This window comes from Lampetra fluviatilis, chromosome 1 (genome assembly GCF_964198595.1).
Source record: "Lampetra fluviatilis chromosome 1, kcLamFluv1.1, whole genome shotgun sequence".
Taxonomy (NCBI): domain Eukaryota; kingdom Metazoa; phylum Chordata; class Hyperoartia; order Petromyzontiformes; family Petromyzontidae; genus Lampetra; species Lampetra fluviatilis.
The window spans coordinates 35,722,106-35,743,363 of record NC_136275.1 but is presented as its reverse complement, the minus strand read 5'-3'; the positions used below and the strand labels follow the sequence as shown (position 1 = coordinate 35,743,363).

At 52.2% G+C, this 21,258-nt stretch overlaps 1 long non-coding RNA gene across 1 annotated transcript; it reads right to left on the bottom strand.

Annotated features, from left to right (window-relative positions):
* Positions 1-623: 623 nt before the first annotated feature.
* Positions 624-20,528, bottom strand: LOC144935123 (uncharacterized). Its single transcript, XR_013637268.1, has 3 exons — positions 20,354-20,528; positions 14,794-15,085; positions 624-852 (listed from the first exon to the last, which is right to left on the bottom strand). It is a non-coding gene; the product is annotated as an uncharacterized LOC144935123 (long non-coding RNA).
* Positions 20,529-21,258: the final 730 nt, after the last annotated feature.

The window sequence follows — 21,258 nt, the reverse complement described above, 5'->3', positions numbered from 1 at the left end:
GGCGCGTTAGCAAAATGTGTGGAGTCTCAGGAGCTCGGTTCCAGGACACAGCGAGCATCGCGTGGCGAGTGGCCGAGCTGGTTCTGGGCAGTCTCCTCGTGTTAGACATCCGGAGCGGGAAGACAAAAGGCAGGTCCAGGGTTCGTGGGTTGGTTGTTTTGACTGTCACCACCACCACCACCGCCGCCGCTTTTCGTGCGTAGAGTACAGGCCTCAATGGGTGCTCGCAAAGGAGCCGTGCTCCCCGCGTCCTGTTCGAGCCTATCGCGTGTGCTGGAAGGGAAGGAGGCGTGGAGAGAGAGAGGGGGGGGAGACGATTGTCTTCGTGCTGAGTGAGCGTGACTGGGTTTTAGATGGGACCCGGGGTGGGTGGGTGGATGAGTGTTGGTGGGGGCGGTGGTTGCGCGCGCAGTTTCTCGTTTCGCTCGCTCGCCGATCTTTGGGAGACCGCGGGGGGAGGAGGAGGAGGAGCGGGAGAGGAGACGCCGGGAGAGGGAGAAGCGAGGTGGGTGGGTGGGGGGTGGAAGAGACGCTGGGAGCGATGCCCACGACCCTCGCCGCCATCACTGCTGAATGCGCTCTTGGTTGATGCAGTCGTGCGTGCTGTTTCGCACTTTGCGAGCGAATCCGAAAAGAAGAAGAAAACCCACCCGGCCCATCTCTTCTCATTCTCACAGTCCTCGCTGTCGTCTCTCTCGAGCTCGATCCGTTTCAACTCTGCCGGCCACACGAGACTCGCTGCGAGCGCTGCGCCGTGGCGAGTCGCGGCACGGATGATGGCGCGCTCCGAGGCTGTTGTTTGGAAGCGATGGAGGCGCGCGGGGCCCTTTGTTCTCGCCTGCCGCGTTTGTCCTGGGGAGAAGGTGAAGTATGGGGAATCTGTAGGGCTGCGTAGACACTGCAGGGACGCGCGTGTGTGTGTGTTTCTGTCCATTCGTCTGTCTTTGTGTCTATAGGAATAGTTATTGTTGTAAACAACTAAACATTTGTTAGAAAAAAAAGCAATCGTATAATCGCCGGCGTTTTGGGGCGGTGCCCCTTCGTCATAGCACATGAAGAAGGCCCATTGGCCGAAACGTCGCCTCGTACATATTTTTCCTTCTAAAACAACGGTGTTAATGGTGCATGCGACGCTGTTATTGTTCGTACAGCACTGAAAACGCAGCGACATCACGCAACGTATCCGTGTGGGTGTGCTCCCCTGTCGGCCAGAGCGTCCATTTGTCTCGCTGCCTGTCCGTCAATGTCTGTTCTGTCTGTCTATCCAGTCCCCTGTCTGTCCAGTCGTCTGTCTGTAGTTCTGTGTGAAATCACGAGCACCATCGCGCATCAACCCGTCTCTCAACGTCACACTGGAATCGTGGATGAGATCCCAGAATCAGAATCTTGTTTACTTTTTTTACCGGAGGGTACATCCGATGAGCTGTCGGGCTTCTTTCGCTGATGTCCGGTAGATCCGAAACCACACACGGAGTTCCCTCGATACTCGTTCCGTTCACAGGACGTAATAACTTCGTGCAACACGCACCTTTTGACGAGGTAAGATTGTATTTATAATTACTGTTATCGAACATTCTTCAGCTGTTTTCATTAACAATAATATCGCCATTACCATAATCGCAATAGCGCTGTTATGATCGCATCATTGACTCATCACGACGACCCGTACCGGTAACGTTTTTATAATTAATCATATCAGTAACAGCATCATCATCGCCACTACAAAGACAAAGATCACCCGTATTGCCTTGGCAGACTTTTGGGGCAATACAACAGCAATACGTAATTAAAATCGCAATCTGCTCGGAGTTCATCACTACATTAGTACCGCCACCGCCGTGAACATCACAATCCTCGCTCATGGTTATGGATACAAAACGCTGATGGTTTATAATCCGTGCTAATTTTATGTGCATGTACTTCCATCCATCGTTAGCAGTGTAGCGATTTCACTAAATATACATACAGCATGCTTACAAACGCTGGTTATGCTCTACATTGTAAATGTAATTTGCAGTTACATATATAACTAGATGCACTTATCGTAATGCACATGTCTACGTGTATATATACAACTATATGCTCGTATAAGTATATATATATAGTTATATAGCATACATCTGCATATATTCTGACCAGCAATTAAGCTGTCATTGATTCCATTTGGCTAATTACAGGGTCCGGTTGAGTGCGGGTTACGCATCGAATGCAGACCCCCCCCCCCCCCCCCATTGAATTAGCGCCGTTCGCTCGTTTTCTAAATACATTGAACCGACAGCATTTTGAAACGCTTAGACGACGACGACAAACAAAACAACGCCAACGAGACGAGGAAGCTGACGATGTGTCCGCACGAAGAAGCATCGATCCACTCGTGCTGCAGCGACGTTGTTGAGAAGCTTTGAATGGAAAGCGATGGTTGGGTGCATCAGCAAGATCGCGACAGCGAAGTTTGCTGCTGTCAACAACAACAACCACGACGTCCCTTGCACTGGACAACACAAATGCATCGTTGATAATTAGCGACGTTTCGGGAAACGGTCCTCCCATAGCGCCGCCTTCGTAAATGCAACTTCGGTCTGTGGGGGGGGGTGGGGGGGTGAAGAGCGGTGTGGATGTCGCGTACAGGTAAGTGCGTGGCTATGATGGTGAGCCAAACCGTGAATTGTTAGGGTCGCGGCTACGATTCTTTTATATTTATAGAAAACCGGTGTGCAGTGGTAATTATGATGACGTTGTAATGATACATTTGATTAATGTTTTTTTTTTGTAAATGATACTGAGGTGAAGCTAATGGAAGGTCACTGATGCGTGCTATTGATATTTTGCTGGTGTGGTTCTGGTGAATTGTGATAGTTTTTTTTGTATTATTGGTGTGTAGCGATGGTGTTAATGCTACCGTGTTACTCTGACAGTGATAATAATGATGCTTGTGAATGATGATGATGAGGGATTTGTATGACTGGTGTGTGTAGTCTTGGTGGTGTTGAGATATTTCTGGTGTGGTGGTGACGCTCGTAAATTTTGGTAAAGATGAAAATTACTTGTGTGTGTGTATGATCACAATATATTGCTGCTGTGATGAAGATGCTCGTGTATTGATGCTTATAACTACGCACTACTGGGCGGGCAGTGATGTTAAGATTATTACAATGGCACAGTGACGAGTGATAATGTTCGCGTAGCTGGTGGTGCTGATGATGACAATGGTTAAAGTACGATGATAGTGTTACAATGATGTTACTCGTGTCCTTGCCACACCACGAATATCAGTATGATGACAACGCGAATGGTGACTTGCTATAATTTTTCTGATTATACATCTTCTGTTACGAATCTGTTGCATTGCCGGTGATGGTGGTGGTGGTATTAATACGATGCTGTTGATTATTCTTATTATTGAAGATTACGATGTAAATATATTCAACATCATTTGACGATTATAAATATAGCGAGTGTATGTATTGGTGAGGATTTCGCTAGTAATGAAGGAATATTATTGTTAATCTGATTAACGTTATATGGAGTCGTGGCATCGTGACGATTCTGGTTTGGGGTGATTTAGGGTCCTTATAATCGTTACCGGTAACCGGATGAAAAAACCGGTTACCGTAAACGTAAATTCGAACTCTGTTCAACTGAGAAAGGAAAGTTCAGGAGCTGCCGCAGGGGTCAAAACGGTTTGCGGCAGCCCGCCACGACGTCGTAACCCAGAGGTTGCGGGCTCGATTCGATCTCCGGGCGCGGCAGTTAAAACAAACTGGACAGTTCCACCAAGCAGCAGGGGTCGCGGTGCGGTGGGGTAAAGTGTGGGTACGCCCAGCGCCTCTTCCAATTCGTTTGTTCGGTGCGGAAGAGTAGGCCAAGTAATATACACTCTTGAGCCTCCCTGACAATTGGAGGCACCGTTCGTCCAGCAGCGAAAATTGTAAAACCCCGCGCGGTGCGTGCAAATGAGCCCGTTTCTACAAATTGTCGCTGCGGTACGGTTACCCATTCTCCCTCTAACCTTTTCGTCGAAACCGGTTATCGGTTCCGGAGCCGCCCAGTGTGTTCGGTGGTCCATCGACGGGTACCTCCCGATTGCAAAATTTCGGCATTCACGAGTGGTAGCTTGTGCGCGTACTCTCCTGCAAAATTCGATTGCGCCGCAATTCGATAGCTCTTATTGCCAACGAACAGTTGTTCTTATTGCCAATTTGCCAGCAAAGACGCCCCGTGCCCCCGTGGGTTCTGTGTGCGTAGAAGCGATGTGTTTTGGGTTTTTGTTTCTTCTCGAAATCCTTGTTTCTGCAATTGTCAGTTTTTGCACATTGCCACCGCCCAGCCCACCCCTTGCAATGTTCTGTAACCGTCGATTGTTGTCAATGTGTGGTGGTTTGGTGCCTTGTTACCAGCCGAAAAATAAAGTCTCGAGTCTCTGCCGCGTAACCCCTGGGTCTCTGTGTGACTGCCACGTCCCGTGACTGCCGCCACTGCCGATTGTATTGGGGGGGGGGGGGGGTCGTGCTTTAAACGCCGCAGCAGCTAAACTCAGTGGGGCCCTCGCCTGCTGGGATAATAAATGCCCGACTGAGTCTGAATTGTCGTGTGCTACTATCTAATGCATATATACACACACACGCGTGTGTATATGTGTATAGGAAGCGGTAGTGTATCCGTTAGCGCGCTGCGTTACAAACCCGCCGAGCCGAGTTTAATTCCCGCTCCTAGGCCACCAACACCCGTAAGGATGATCTGAACAGGTTCTGGGCCTCCCTTGGGTCGACTCGGCCTCAAATGAGTACCTAGTGCAATATGTAAATGCCGCCACCTAGGGAGACAAAGGTGGTCGGGCGTGGTGCTGGCCACCCACCTCGTGTGCCGTGCCGGCCTTCATAGGTGCTCGCTAACAGCACTTGCCCCAACAGTCTGTTAAGGATTTACGGAGGATTTTTGCCTTTTGTCTTTATATACATAACGTTTATACCGTAATATATATACAGTACACATGTGTGATGTACGTTCAAAGTAGCGGTGTTGTACATTAAATCACATTAAAACAAATCCGTGTAATGTTTAGAACGTTAAGCTAAGAACCCTGGCGGTCCTGAGTTTGATTCCTCCCCCCTCCCTCGCGGCCAACATAGGAGACGATTATCTGAACCGGTCCTGGGTTCTCGGCTCGGTCGAATCCGACTTAAAACGAGAACCCGGCGCGGTGTGCTGCCATCATCGGCACTGCAGAGACGAAGACGGTCGGGGGTGGTGCTGGCCTCCCTCCCTCCTCGTGTGCCGCTGTTGGCGGCCTTCATAGGTGCCCGCTAGCAGCACGTGCCCCAACAGTCCGTTGAGGCTATACGGGGGATCTTTGTTTCAGTATGTACACACGCGCCTATGCGTTTGCGTGTAATCGGTCAAGTGTAGGTGTATAAACAAGGACAATATTTTATTTTATTTTTTCTACTACCTACGTGACTTTACCGAAAGAACCAAAGAGTAATTTAGTAATGATAAGGAAGCCAGCGTTTTGAAGTTGGACTTGTACTTTTGGTGTATACGCGTGTGATGTTATCACAGGACATGTTGACGATGTGTCATTAAATATATCTGTAAATAATAAATGTGTATTGTTTTTACAAATCGAATGCTTCTAGTTCAGTTTGTAAGCACATGTGTGTGTGTGTTTGATTTCACGTCTCCAATTGTCACAAGTGGTGAGTCTAAGTTGCCTGAGATTGACCGGTTCAAAGAAAATCATCACAAAGTTAGCAGCGGTTCGGTTTTAGCGTGTGATGATGGAGCGGTGGCGCATCGGTTAGCGCATTGCACTGCGAACCCCATGCAGCGCTGCAGGGACTGCACGTGCTCATTCGTAGTCCCACGTGTGACGTCAGCACGGCGATTGTGCCAGGCTAGGTGCACCTTGAGGCCACGTGAAGTGTGGGAAGGCTCACTGCTGGCAGGTGTCATGGCTTGACTGAATCCACATACACACGCACACGCATGCGTGTGTAAGTCCTACTGTATGCCATCACACGCGCATGTAAATACAAAGGCGAAGATTCCCTGTGTAGGCTGCAAAGGACTGTTGGGGCAAGTGCTGATAGCGACCACCTATTTTTAAGCCGACACGGTACACGAGGGGTTGGTTGGCCAGCACCATACCCGGCCACCTTTGTCTCCCTAGTGGCGATGTTTACACACGGCACCAGGTGCTCATTTAAGGCTGAGTCGACCTAATGGGGGGGGGGGGGGGGTGGCAGGACTTGTTCAGATATTTGTCACCGAAGTTGGTATCTGAATCGGTCGTGGTGTCCGCCCACCCACTTCACCAATCCGCGCTGACCGGTGTGGTGAAGTATGGCCGGACAACCACCCATAAGCATCGTGGGGTGGAGGCCTTCATCCAGCAGTGGATTGCGAAAGTGCTGTAATTTAGAATTGCGGGACTACCACGTCTTGTAATCACACGGGTGACGATTCCACTTGTATGGCTTTGACCGCAATAGCAGACTCTGTATTTATACTGGAGGAATCCGATGAGCTATGAAGCCCTTTCTCACACACGTCCAATATAGAAAGCAGATCTCACCACCTGCCGCATCATTTCAAAAGTCAACTTCCGTCAAAAGAAAAAAAAATGTGTTCACAATTTTTTCCGAATTATTAGACGCACTTTCTCCCGTCCTGTATCTTAACGAGAAAAACAAACGCGTGGGTGCGTCTTATAATCCGGCAGCTAGGTGTGCCGTGCGTGACCAGACTTGTGGAACTTAATTGACATCGGGCACAAGTTTTGTGGTGGCGTCTCATTTTCTTAAGCGGCATCTCCAAAATAAGCATACGGCGTGTGTGCGTATATGTGTACGCAGTATATATATGGGTAGCGGTAGTGTCGCGGTTAGCGCGCTACGCTACGAACCTGGCGACCCGGGTTCGATTCCCGCTCACGGCCAACGCCAGTAACGATTATTTGAACCGGTCCTGGGCCTCCCCTAGGTCTACTCAGCCTCAAATGAGTACCCGGTGCGGTGTGTAAACATCGCCACTGGGGAGACAAAGGCGGTCGGGCGTGGTGCTGGCCACCCACCCCCTCGTGTGCCGTTCTGGCCTTCATAGGTGCTCGGTCAAAGCACTTGCCCCTACATTCTGTTAAGGCTATAAGGGTGATCTTTGTGTGTTTATACACGTGGCGGTGTATAATTTGAATATATACATACAAATTATATGATTACGATCGTTCTGTTAAAACATATATCTGGAAATAAATGATTGAATGATGAACCCACGCGAATGTAAACACGTGTGGGGGGCTAGCAGAGGGGGCAAGTCACCACCAACGTCCATTGCGTTGGACTGTACTTCTGTGCACCCATCACCACCTGTAATACATCCGAACTGACCAGCGGAGTTGTCAAGCGAAATGATCAAAAGGGACTCTGCGCGCACACATGCAGGTAATAGTAGCAATGATTAGCGTCTAAATGACGTACCATCGCGAGTGTGCCGTGTAGGTATACCGAGCGCGTGAATGATTCACACGATATTGACACGGTATTGGCGAATGCCTTACTTTTTATGCGTCCGGCTTTTTCCCCCCAAAAGACACTGAGGTCTCTCTCCGATCACCCAAAAAAAATGAGGGTCCGATTGTTTCATAATCTTTTTGAAACTCAGTCGGTGGCGTGGCATTCAAGTGACGGTAGTGCAGGCGGTGCAACTGCGGGGACGGGCCAGGCACCAAGGCTACGATGGTTAGGGGTGCGTGTGGGGGAGGGGCTTTGTTCAATGGGGAGTGGTGGTTACGAACCCGGCGAACCTCGGGTTCGATTCCCGCTCACGTTGATTATCTAAGCCGATCTCGGGCCTCCCCTAGGTCGGCTCAGCCTCCAATGAGTACCGGGTTGTGTTGTGTAAACCGTTAACACTCGGGAGACAAAGGCGGCCGGGTATGGTGCTGGTCAGCCCCCCTCCCCCTCCTCATATGCTGTGCCGCTTTTCATAGGTGCTCGCTAGCAGCACTTGCCCCAAAAGTCCGTCAAGGCTATACGGGGTGCACTGCGTTCGTCTTTGTATATAAACCCCGAGCTAGCTCCATGCTGATGCCAGAATAAGGAAACGGTGGAGGAGGAGGGAGTGCGCGTGCGTTGATGTGGTCGGGGAGGAGGTGGGTGGGGGTGGAGGCGGGAGGGATGGCACGACGATGTTGTTGTGGTGGGGGGAGGGTAGAGTGGGGGAGATGGGGGGGGGCGCAGCCTGGCTCTGTGCCCATTGGCCCACCCTTTGATGTAGCTTCCACACTGCACCCCTAATGAAGCGCTCTCCGTTTTGAACATTTTCTCTCTCTCGCAAACCGCGCTCTCTCTCTCTCTCGCGCGCGCGCGTGCGTTCGCACGTCCGCAGAAAACAATAACAATAACCGCTAAGTGGCGGTGACGTCACCACGGCGCTGCGCGTGCCAGGCTAGGTGCACCTCGTTAGCCGCGTCGAGCGTCGAATGATACCTCGGGCGCAATGCACCGGTTAGCGCATTGCACTGCGAACCCCATCGCTGCAATGACTACACGTGCTCATTCATAGTCCACGAGACCCGGTCCAGGTATTTGCGGGTTAACCGAGTGACCAGGGTAACGTGCAGGCGCACCACCTTGTGCTCCTCATTTTAGTTGTATCCGCCCGGCGCTCCGCTCGTTGTTGTGAGCGTCTCTCCTGCGCCGCTCGTTGTTGCTGTCGGCTGACTGCCCCCAGCTGCCCAGTAGCGTCGTTCACGAGTCTCCTCCGCAGAGGCCGATCTTCACACCGCTGGTATAACAGTCATCGGCAAGGCCACTCGGCTACAAATCCTCCTGCACCGCATTAGCCCCAACCTCTTCTCGAGGCCGTGCCGAGACCCGTTTAGACCGCCTCTATGCGGGCAAATAAGAGCTGATTGGGCATGCGGTGTGGCTAAAGCATGCGGTGGCTAGGCATGCGGGCACCATGACCCAGCCAACGCACACGTACATGCATACATAACAAGCACACTTGCACACACGTACACACGTACATTATATATGAACGCATACATACAAAGACACCCCTAACCCCTGTAGACTTCTGACTGCTGGAGCAAGTGCTGTTAGTGAGCAGCTATTTCGGCCGGCACGGCGTACGACCGAAATTAAGTTGCCAAAACCAGGTCAGTAACGTCATACAAAGACAAAGATTACCCCCCCCCCCACATATATCATTTAACAGACTGTTGGGACAAGTGCTATTAGCGAGCACCTATTAACAGACCATGCACACGCTCAAACACATACGCACATGTGTAAACCAGTTACATGCCAACACACGCGTACACACAGCATTCAAAATAGGGAATACGGCGCGTGCACGCTACATATCCAGAACCTCGTGGTAAAACGTACACACATACATACAAATTTACCATCACGCGTTTTTCTTTTTTAATCCAGCAAGCCACGCGGAGTCGTAGGTCTCTTTTGCAGAAGGTTCCTGCTGCTGCATTGGGTTCTATTTGTGCGATGTTTTCAGTCAATTGTATGTATGTTGAACTTCTTTCGCGCCGTACGTAGCCATCCGGGCTAACCGGAGGTGCGCGCGAAGGGCAACAAACTAAACTACAAAAAGAAGTTCTAAACAGACTATTGTTTCAAATCTAGATGATTTAAAAGCGCACGGCTCCGGTGTCTTCCTAGTATGGGAACGAAGAGCGTTTCACGTGGCCGCAAAAGCGCACCTGAAAGCGCGCCGTGCAGTGACCGTCTTTGTTCGATGGCCAGCCAATGAATGATGAGTTGTGTTTATTATTCACGTGCGGAGGAAACCGGAGCACCCGGGACACAAAAAAACAACATAAACCGGCTCGCGCGAGGTGGCAATATTCTATCCCCGTACAGATGGAAACTGACGGCGATAAGTCCACGTGCTGCACTGCTTTCTCCTGGCAAGGCCGGGTACGGGCACCTCCTCGAGGTCCACGGCGGGGCATGGAGAGTTTTCACAACAACATCTGCGCGCGATGATCCATCGACAGACACCTCGCTGCGACCTCCACAGCGCCGTCGGTTCGCAAGGCAACCACTTTGCAAGCGTCGTGGCCACCCGCGTACCCGCGCGGCTAAACACACGGGATCACCGTGCCCCCCCCTTCCCTCCCCTCTCACTGTTCCACATTGCCAATTCCCGAGTTGGCGTTATAATCGCCGTGAGCGAGGATACGACGCGACCCTCTCTCTCGTCCTCGTCCCACGAGGAGACGTCCCTCTCACGCAGCCGAACGCGCGCGGGCGCACGCTGCAGGTCACGCTGTCAACCCATTGATTATTTAATCAGATTTATTTGCGTTTTTTTTGTGTTGTATCTCGGTATCGAATTATCGGGCCGCCGATCATTTGCACGAGTCGGCGCCGTTTAACGCGACAGGCAACCCCCCCTACACACTCCTAGCCCCCCCACCCCGAGCTCCCCCCACCCCTACGCCACCCACCCCTACGCCCCCCTCCCACCCCTACGACCCCCCACCCCTAGCCCCCCCCACCCCTACCCCCCCCACCGCCACGCCACCCACCCCTACGCCTCCCCACCCCTACGCACCCCCACACCCCTACGCCCCCCTACCCCTACGCCCCCCCACCCCTACGCCCCCCTCACCCCTAGCCCCCCCCCACCCCTACGCCCCCCCTACCCCTACGCCCCCCCCACCCATAGCCCCCCCCCAAGTCAGCAGCGCGCGGCTGTCCGCGTGTAAACGACGCATCGAGTAGGAATCGACGCCAGACGTGGACGTGGAGGCGTGGTGGATTCCACGGTAGGGCAACACTAAAAGAGCAAATGAAAGAAACTCAACGCATTGGCCAATAACTCTGTGGCCTGAGAAGGAAAGAACACAAATATATGATAGGCGACGTTTCGGGCAATGGCCCTTTCTTCATAGCGCATTTCACGTGCTATGAAGAAGGCACATTGCCCGAAACGTTTCCTATTGTCTGCTTGTTGAGGCCACACATTGTTGACGAACATGTTAAGTTTGTTGTTGTAAATTGTGCCTGTGCACACACCACTTCCAACGCAGCATCACCAAATAATGTAATCATTAATACGTGTAAACGGCTTTAATTTATTTACAAATCTGATTACGATATAATGTTGAATTAACGTGGTAATTATTAGAGTGTTCATGATGACCATCTATGACGGAGGCACAGTGTGGGGAGCGGTAGTGCAGGGGTTAGCGCGCTGCGTTATCAACATCGCCACTGGGGAGACAAAGGCGGTCGGGCGTGGTGCTGGTCACCCACCCCCTCATGTCTCGTTCCGGCCTTCATAGGTGCTCGCTAACAGCACTTGCCCCTTCAGTCTGTTAAGGCTATACGGGGGATCTTTGTCTTTTGTATGCGTTTTGAACTTCCTTCGCACCGTACGTAGCCGACCGTGCTAATTGGACAGCCATCAGCGCACGGCACTATCAATACGTCGACCTGCGCGTGTTCGATACCAGACCACGGCTAACAACAGTCGTAGCTGGCGCGTGATTTTTGAGTCCTGACCCCTGCCCTCCCCGCTCCACCAAGTAAGGTGAAGTATGGTCAAAACTACCCACCGCGACTAGTGCGACGGGTACCGAGAGAGAGGAGAGTGGATTGAGAAAGGTCTGTAGATGATTAAGACGCATTACGTATGATTTATAGAAGCGATGCGAACGACGCAGACGTCGATTTTAACGTGGAGTTGAGAATCAATGACGCGCGCTTTGGTAACCGTGTGTGTTGGTGAATGCCCGCATTGTTTAACCGCTCAAAGAGTCGCATCGATGTTCAACAAGATACGGCGACAACGAAACGAAATTCGCCTCCTGTCAATCACAATGCGAGGTGCATTTGCATCGCGTTAAATTATGACCGCGATCGACAAACGCCGCGCAGACAGAGCCGGCATATGTATTTCACAGATGCAGTCATCATAGATCTCGATGAGAGTCTGTGGGTCTCATTGCTCCGTCTGTGAAACTCTACGAGAATCCATGCGTCTCTGTGTGAGTCTACAGGTCTCGATGCGAGTGTACGGATTGTCGTGTGAGTCTGTGCATGTTTCTAGGGTCTTGATACGAGCCTATTGTGCGCTGCGTGAGTCTACGGGTCTCTTCGTGAGTACGGCTTCGCCGTGTGAGTCTATGGGGGTCTCTATGTGAGTCTATGGATCGCGCGGTGTGCGATACTCAAGAAAAAATAAACCACCCCATACAATGCAGTTTGAATACAGCGCCTGTCATAGCAATACTACAGAATGGCAAAACGCCGTGCAGATGAAACTGCGTGGCTGTGTCGAGCAAAAGCATTTGCCTCGACTGCAACATCGATGGTGGAAACAGCAACAACAACAACAAAAGGCGGTGATTATTGAAGAATTAAAATCACGCGGTCATTGTTCTTTTGTTATAGTGTGTGTGTGTTGGCACGTTTACATTGTTGCATTGTACTCCGTTGGCTTTCTATGAATTATGAGTAATTAATTATCATTATTTATTCAACTATAACAAGGTGATGACCCGGTGAGATGTATGTGCTGTGTACAAGCCAATACCAATACCCCGGGCCATTCGCCACTAAGTGACTGTGACGTCACCACGACGCCTGTGCCAGGCCAGGTGCACATTGAGGCCACGTGAAGTGTCGAAGGCTCGCTGAGAGGAGGTCTCGGGACAGACCCAGGTGGTGCCATGGTTTGGCTGACCGGGAGATGCACACCAGCTGTACCCCACCACTGTGCCAACTTGCGGCACTTTAGCCGCCCGGCGCTCCCCTCGTTGTTGTGTTTACAAGCCGCACACACACACGCACACATATAGAGTACGTACATTCATTTGATTTATACAGACAGACGGGCTGAAACACACACAGGGGCATAGACAAACAAGCATAGACATACACGAATACAAAGACATAGCCTGTAACAGACTGTTGGGGCAAGTTCTGTTAGCGAGCCGGGACGGCACACGAAGGGGTGGGTGGCCAGCACCACGCCCGGCCGCCTTTGTCTCCCCAGTTGCGATGTTTACACATCGCACCAGGTACTCATTTGAGGCTGAGTCGACCTAGGGGAGGCCCAGGACCGGTTCAGATAATCGTCACCGGTGTTGGCCGTGAGCGGGAAACGAACTGGGGTTGCCAGGTTCGTAGCAGAGTGTGCCAACCGCTACACTACCGCTCCCCACAGACATACATATACAGAGACACACGCATACACAGACAAATACACTTAGGCTCACACAAAGATATACACACCGACACTTACACAAACAAGCACACACACATTCGCACAGACACGACCCACACTAATAAGCAAACAGACAAAAAATACAAAGACAAATACCCCTCTCCTATAGCCTTAACAGACTGTAGGGGCAAGTGCTGTTAGCGAGCACCGATAAAGGCCGGCAGGGCACACGTGGGGGTGGGTGGGCCAGCACCACGCCCGGCTGCCTTTGTCTCCCCAGTGGCGATGTTTGCACATCGCACCGGGTACTCATTTCGGGTACTCATTTGAGGCTGAGTCTACCTAGGGGAGGCTCAGGACTGGTTCAGATTATCGTCACTGGCGTTTGCCGATGAGCGGGAATCGAAGCCGGGCGGCCGGGTTCACAGCTCAGCGTGCTAACCGCTGCACTGCTGCTTAGACACAGACATACAGACACACCGACACTCACATTTACATACAAACACACGTGCACAGACAGGCACTTAGACTCACACACACACAGACAAACACACACATACACGCACAGACACCCTCACGCACGACAGCTGCACGCAGAGATGCCGGCTCTCTGCACAGGGTCTCTGTGGAGTGGGTGTGGTGAGCCGAGGGGAGACAAAGGGGGAAGTGTGCTGGTGAGTTTGGAGGATGTGGTGATGGGTGGGAGTTAGAGGGGGCTGGGGGGGGGGAAGGAAGTACACCCCCCCTCTACCACCACCACCAACCACCTTTTGCTGACGAATACAAAACCTCGAGACATTTCACAACAGTTCGCTTGTTCCGCCATGGTTCTTTGCAGCCTGTGTGGTTATGGCAGCGGTTACCAGCCCCCAGCGGGGGGGCGGGTGGGGTGGACTGGGGGGGGGGAGGCGTCGAGGCTGCGGCATGGATACCGTGCAGGAAACACGCAAACATATCATGTTGGGGGGGGGGGTGGAAGTGGGGGGCAGTGGTGTTGAGTGGGGGGCTGCCACACCAAAGAGGTTAACGCTTTCACGATGTTCGGGAATTTTGCTTTATTTGGGGCCGTTCTTGGTTAGTTGACTGTGTGGTTTTCACCTGTCTCGTTTGTGTTGTTTTTCGTTCCGTTGTCCCGCCTCCAATTTTATTGATGTTGGTCGCTCCATTTGAACCCAAATGCCACGTCAGCATTTCATGTTCATGCACAGCGTCGTGTTCCATCCACTGCTAGAGTGGATTTACAAAAGTGCATCCCCGCCCGGTTACGGGGTTCGTAGCGGAGGTGAGCCTTTGACCACACATCGCTACGCCGGTAAGTGCAGGATAATGAAAGCGGAAACGCATAGAAATTCAGTACAACAATGACTTTTGCTGCACTGACCGCTGCTGTTCGGCCACGTAGCCTCGCAACAGTCTGTGGCGCCTGTTATGCATCTCAGTCGACCACTCAAGAACGGCCCAGTCAATGTTAAACAACAAACCTTAAATGTCAGCCGCTGCAGGGAATGAGTAACGATCCGGTGTGCTGTTATCTATCGTGCGCCCTGCACTCGCTCTCACCCCACGTGTGCACGAGGAAAGGCTGCGACTCACATTGCTTAATTGTCCTCAGCTTTCTCCAGTCACCAACGGCACTCGGGACTTGATAAGAACTGACGCCCGTCCAGGGTAGGAAGAGCAGGCCTAAACATCGTGACGTCTGTCCTCTCGCAGTGAGGCCTCGCCGTTGCAGGGTTTGCGCCTTTGACGTCCACGCTGCAGATGCTGAACTGCTGCTGTAGTCCTAGACTCGGCTTGCTCTTGACGAGAGAACGCCGACCTGTGAGCGTGGGTGACGGGGTGCCGGCATCGCATTCCAAACGCATCGTGAAGGTTGCGGGAGCCACTGAAAGACAAGGTCATCGTCTTAATTAATATTTTACGGGAAAAAAAATATAATAACGCGAACAGAGGAGATCGCTTTACTTTGCAATTTAGTCTCTCTCTCTCTCGCGCGCTTTGCAAATATATTCTTTGTCGCAAGTCTTCACGGGACGTAAGTGTAATGTATACGCGCGTGTGTGTATGTGTGTATACGCGTATCTGCTGCTCACTGTGTGGGGTAAAGTGTTGTTAGCGAGCACCTATGGAGGTCGGCACGGCACACGACGGTACGACTGACCCAAGCACCACGCCCCCGGCTGTATTTGTCTCCCTCGTGGCGATATTTTACACGCCGCGCACCAGGTACTCCATTTGAGGCTGAGTCAACCTGTCGGAGGCGTAGGACCGATTCGGATAATGGTCACTGGCGTTGTCCGTGAGCGGGAAACGCAGTGCAGTGGTTAGCGCGCTCTACCACACCACACCAAAGTGCTGTTAGCGAGCACCTATGAAGGCCGCAACGGCACACGAGGGGGTGGGTGGCCAGCACCACGCCCGGCCGCCTTTGTCTCCCCAGTGGCGACGTTTGTACACGCCGCGCAATCGGTTCTTATTTGAGGCTGAGTGGAACTAGAGGAGGCGCCGGAACTGATTCGGATAATCGCCAACGATGTTGGCTCCCACAGTCTGTTGAGACCGCGCGTGTAGAGGAGGTCTCTCTGCGCGTTGCGCATTGAGCACGGCGACCCATGTTCCATTCCCGATCACGGGCGACATTTGTTGACGATCATATGGGCAGGTCCCGGGCGCCTTCCCTAGGTCGACTCAGCCTCAAATGAGCATATGGTGCGGTGTGTTAAACATGGCTACTCGGGAGACAAAGGCGGTCGGGCGTGGTGCTGGCCAACCACACCCTCGTGTGCTGTTCCAGCCTTTCGTAGGTGCTCGCTAACGGAACATTACCAAACAGCAGGTTCAGCCGATATATGGGGGTCTTTGTCTGTGTATGCGTGCGTGCGTGTGCGCTCCTGGCAATGTATTTGCGATATGAATACGCATGCGTGTGTACGTCTATCAATGTACACACGCGTGTGCACACGTGTGTGTTTGCGTTTATGTTTCTACAAGGGTGTTTATCAAGTGCTTGTTTTGGCGCGTGCGTGCATGATTATGTATGTACGTTTGTGTGTGTGTGTACTGCATTCGAGTGAGCGGCAGTGTAGCGGATAGCGTACTCGAATTCGCTCACGGCCAACACCAGTGACGATCATCTGAACCGGCCCTGGGCCTCCCCTCGATCGACTCGGCCTGAAACGAGTACCTGGTGCGGTGTGTAAACATCGCCACTGGGGAGACAAAGGCGACCGGGCGTGGTGCTGGCCACCCACCCCCTCGTGCGCCGTGCTGGCCTTCATAAGTGCTCGCTGACGACACTTGCCCCTACAGTCCCTTGAGGCTATACGGGGGACATTTGTCTTTGTCTGTGTGCTGCATGAGGTTGAGCGGTGGCGTAGTGTCGAGCGCACAGCACCGCAGCACTGCAGAACCGGGGAATTCGATTCCCGGCCCCGGATAAGATCACGAGCATCCTGGGCTTCCCCTCGTTCGACTCGGCCTGAAATGATGGCCACGTGATGCGATGGGGGTAACCGTCAGCACTTGGGCAACAAAGGCAGCCGAGTGTGGCGCCTGGCGGCACCTCTGCATTCGTGTGTCATGCCCCACCTTAATAGGTGCTCGCTAACAGCCCTTGCCCCCCTAACAGTAAGTCGTACAGGTTTTATATATATATGTGTCGCGTGATATCTTACCAGCGGTAATTTTCCCTCCGGTTGTGTTTTATAAGCACCCGTGCGCCCTGTATCACAGATACATGCAGCGGTTACCATCACCTGTGCATAGGCAAGGAACACGATCCCCCGTATAGCCTTCGACAAACCGTTGGACCAGGTGCGGTTAGCGAACACCTATGAAGGCCGGCACGGCGCACGAGGCGGTCATCACCACACCCGGCCGCCTTTGTCTCCCCAGTGGCGAAGTTTGCACATCGCACAAGGTACTCATTTGAGGCTGAGTCGATCAGATAATCGTCCCCCTTGATGTTTGCCTCGAGCGGGAATCGAACTCGGGTCGCCCGATTTGTCGGGCGCTGCGCGCTAACCACCGCACCACCGCTCCCCGCGCACACTTACACACGCCGTGCACCCACGGACGCGCCGAGGCTGTTCGTGTGCGAGTGAACGCGAGGCCAGCGTGGCATGCGGGCCACTAATTGTACAGCCAATTGAGCATTGTCAGCGGCCAGCAAGCGCACAACAGGCGCGGGTCACAAAGACCGCCTTTGTCTCTCCGCACAATGAGGCGACTCCACCCATTGCACTCGAGAGGCAAGCGCAGTAGGAACCCACCAGCCTCTCTTGCAATGCTGTGTGTGTGTGTCTGTGTGTGTGTCTGTGTGTCTGTGTGTGTGTGTCTGTGTGTGTGTCTGTGTGTGTGTGTGTGTCTGTGTGTGTGTCTGTGTCTGTGTGTGTCTGTGTGTGTGTGTGTCTCTGTGTGTGTGTCTGTGTGTGTGTGTCTGTGTGTGTGTGTCTGTGTCTGTGTGTGTGTGTCTGTGTGTCTGTGTCTGTGTGTGTGTGTCTGTGAGCGGTAATGTACGTGTGTGTGTCTGTGTGTCTGTGTGTGTGAGCGGTAATGTATGTGTGTGTGTGTGAGCGGTAATGTATGTGTGTGTGTCTGTGTGTGTGTCTGTAAGAGGTAATGTGTGTGTGTGTCTGTGAGCGGGTGTGTGTGTGTCTGTGTGTGTGTGTCTGTGAGCGGTAATGTATGTGTGTGTGTCTGTAGGCGGTAATGTGTGTGTGTGTCTGTGAGCGGTAATGTATGTGTGTGTGTCTGTGTGTGTGTGTCTGTGTGTGTGTGTGTCTGTGAGCGGTAATGTGTGTGTGTGTCTGTGTGTGTGTCTGTGTGTGTGTGTCTGTGTGTGTGTGTCTGTGAGCGGTAATGTACGTGTGTGTGTCTGTGTGTGTGTCTGTGTGTGTGTCTGTGAGTGGTAATGTGTGTGTGTGTCTGTAAGCGGTAATGTGTGTGTGTGTCTGTGTGTGTGTCTGTGAGTGGTAATGTGTGTGTGTGTGTCTGTGTGTGTGTCTGTGAGTGGTAATGTGTGTGTGTGTCTGTGAGTGGTAATGTGTGTGTCTGTAAGCGGTAATGTGGGTGTGTGTGTCTGTCTGTGTGTGTCGGTAGTGTAGCGGTCAGCGCGCTGCGCTACGAACGTGGCCACCAGGGTTCGATTCCCGCTCACGGCCAACGTCAGTGACGATTGTCTGAACCGGTCCTGGGCCTCCCCTAGGTCGACTCAGCCTTAAATGAGTATCTGGTGCGATGTGTAAAACATCGCCACTAGGGAGACAAAGGCCGCCGGGCGTGGTGTGTTGGCCACTCACTCCCACGTGGGCCGTCACGGCCTTCATATGTGCTTGCAGCTCTTGCCCCAACGGTCTGTTAAGGCCATACGGGGGATCTTTGTTTTGATTGTGTTTGTTTAGATTGTGTTTGTGCGTAAATTTACGTGTATATCTGTCTCTGTGCGTGTGTTGGTGTGAACGTGTGGGAAGCGATCGTGCCGTGGTTACGCGCTGCGCTACGAAGCCGGCTGCTTGAGTTCGACTCCCACTCACAGGCAACAACACCAGCGAGAATTATCTGAACTAGTTACGGGCCTCTCCTAGACCGACTCAGCCTCAAATGTGCTCGCTCACAACACTTGCCCCAACAGTCTGTTGAAGGTCATCGGGGAGATGTTTGTCTTTGCGTCTGCTTACACAGCGCATCTTCTACGAACATTACGCCTTCACTGCTCGGCGAAGGCAGGAAGCGAAGACGTGTGTGGGGGGGGGCATATAAGTACGGCACAACGGTGGATGTTGCGTGCACTGCCCTCTGCCGCCCACCTGTCATGCGCGATGGTGACCACCAACCCAAGCAATATCCAGGCTCAAAGCCTGCTTAGCTTGACGAGATCGATCTGAGCGCGCTGCGGGCGATACGGTCATGTGAGCAGTGTTCGTACCTACGTTGGTACGAACGCTGCGCATAAAGCAGTGGCGTTGCCCATTTGGAACCGACCAGTAACGGACCACAACACGAAGGGGAAAGGCTGCAGAGTCGGGGACACAGGAAAACTTCAGTCAGCGCGATCGGGAAGAGAGGAGAGAAGTGATGGGAATGAATAAGAAGAGGCGAGGAAGAGGCTACGCCGGGGACCTCGACGCTGCTGCTACTGCACAGAGCAGCGGCTGTTCTCACAGGGGGCGGGGGAGGGAGATGGGCGGGGTTGAGAGTGGGCGTGGTCACACAGACGTCACGTGATTTAAGGGAGGCGATTTGCAATAGCGACCGTAGCACCTCACCGCTACACATTGCAGCGCAGCGTTCCACGTGCACAGTAAGTATATGTCAGTGAACGCAGCGCGCTGTGGACAATCGTGAAGAGTGCCATGTGTTTCGATTTAAAGCTTTCGTGACTGCAGGGATTCATCTTCTTGGTTCTTTCGGTAAAGTCACGTAGAAGGGAAGTAATAAAATAATAAAAATAAAACACAATAAAATAATTCTCACGACGTTTCGGCCACAACGCAAGCAGCCGTTCAGACGCTGTCTCCCCGACAGACCTGGTCTTCACCTGTCTCCCCGACAGACCTGTTCTTCACCTGAGGACGGCTGCTTGCGTTGTGGCCGAAACGTCGTTAGAATTATTTTATTATGTTTTATTTTTTATTATTTTATTACGTCCCTTCTACGTGACTTTACCGAAAGAACCAAGAAGATGAGTGCCATGTGCATGAATTATAATGCGCCGGGATTCGATGGGCGATTAACATAGAGCTGCGAACACAACCAGGGGATGTGGCCGATCGCGATGAGCGGCTTCTACGCCGCTGGGTGAGAACACATTGGAACCTAACGGCTGATGAATACGTTGCCGTGAAACGCAGCGAGACGGTGGCCGATCGTGAGGAGTCCGCGAATGCGATGGGCCGGTTGACACGAGCGATGAGCGGGGACCACGGAATGATGAACGCGCAGTCGGCGTTACTCACAGTGGACGTTAAAGACCCCCCCCCCTGACGTCATTCGCGAGAGAAGGCCGTGGCGTTGCCGGCGTCAGGGTCCAGAATTGCTAAATTGGAAAATTACACCGCTTGGGTTCATACACGTAGCAGCAATCATCGCCTCACCCCCCTCCCTCCCCGCCCGTCAGACGAATGCTCCCAGATCACCTCTCTTGAGTTCTCACCTTAAAAATAAACTCGACACAATGGCAGCGTCGAGGATAGAGCTTCATGCCACGGAGCGATTGAAGAGAAGACGCGAGGCCACGTCCGTCGCGTCACGTGAGTCGTCTCCAGAAAAAAATAAAAACCCTGTCCCCTCATTGGACAATCGGGACCTTTGTTGTGCATTTCAGACGCGAGGCGAGGAACACGTGGCGAACACCCAGAGGGGAACACGTGCAGCATGCATCATCGCACGACTGGCGAAAGGGTTTGCAATAGCGGGGCCCTTCTATCAGTTGCTTACACGTCCACATTGGCCAGACTTCGGGGAAGAGTTTGGAGTAACCCACATTTTACCCCTCCACACGCTAAGTGTTTAACGTTTTTTTTTTATATTGGCATTTACGTAAATGTGAATGTATACTTTATCAATACACTGCTGGTTTACAGCCTCCCCAAGCCACGTCGGACATGAAGATATATGACCATACTTTACCACGCTGGTCAGTGCGGATTGGTGAAGGTAGGGATAGGCAGAGGGCTACTTCAGATATCGCTCATCAGTGAGCTTATCCATTGCCAGGAATCGAACTCAGGCCTCATTAATTAAAATGTTCAGGCGTTTTTACGTGACACAATGCCATTTAAGGCTGAGTCGACCTAGGAGTGGGAGCGGTGGAGACACCCAGAAACGGTCAACTAGACACCAATTCAACATTGGAACCTCCTTTGCCAGTCGCAAAATATGATAATTGTTTTTTTATCCTTTTATCTGGCAACAAAACTGACACCTGTTTTACAAGGAGTCATGTTTGCATTGACCACAATACCTGCGGTCGGAATGAAAACAAAAAACACAACTCTGATCATGTATGCACTGTCCTTGAAAATGATTGGTCCACACCCGAGACAGCTTTTCTTAGAG